The sequence below is a fragment of the Camelina sativa genome, unplaced genomic scaffold, assembly GCF_000633955.1.
Source record: "Camelina sativa cultivar DH55 unplaced genomic scaffold, Cs unpScaffold19917, whole genome shotgun sequence".
NCBI classification, from domain to species: Eukaryota; Viridiplantae; Streptophyta; class Magnoliopsida; order Brassicales; family Brassicaceae; genus Camelina; species Camelina sativa.
The window spans coordinates 1-282 of NW_010940918.1; the positions used below are offsets into that span (position 1 = coordinate 1).

The 282-nt window shown below is 36.2% G+C and overlaps 1 long non-coding RNA gene across 1 annotated transcript; it reads left to right on the plus strand.

The window, feature by feature from the left end:
• LOC104775581 lies at positions 1 to 210 on the plus strand. Its single transcript, XR_766002.1, has 2 exons — positions 1 to 41; positions 125 to 210. It is a non-coding gene; the product is annotated as an uncharacterized LOC104775581 (long non-coding RNA).
• The last annotated feature ends 72 nt before the right edge of the window (positions 211 to 282 follow it).

Below are 282 nucleotides of genomic sequence, written 5' to 3' on the forward strand. Positions count from 1 at the left end.
CCATGGCTTTAGTGGGTTCAAAGAATGTCAAATCAGCAAAGGTGCGTAAACTTTAATTTATGGTCATTCCTGTTGATTAAGATTGAATATTAAGTCATAAAATTATATATTTGTGGTATGATAGATGAAGAGCAACATGGAAACCAGCAAAGATGAAATGATGAAGTGTCTCAAACAAATACAAGATATCAACAGTAAAATAGTGAGTGGCAAGACAGCGTCATCGACACAACAGTCAGAGCTCAAGCAAACAATCACAAAGTGGGAAAAAGTCACCACCCA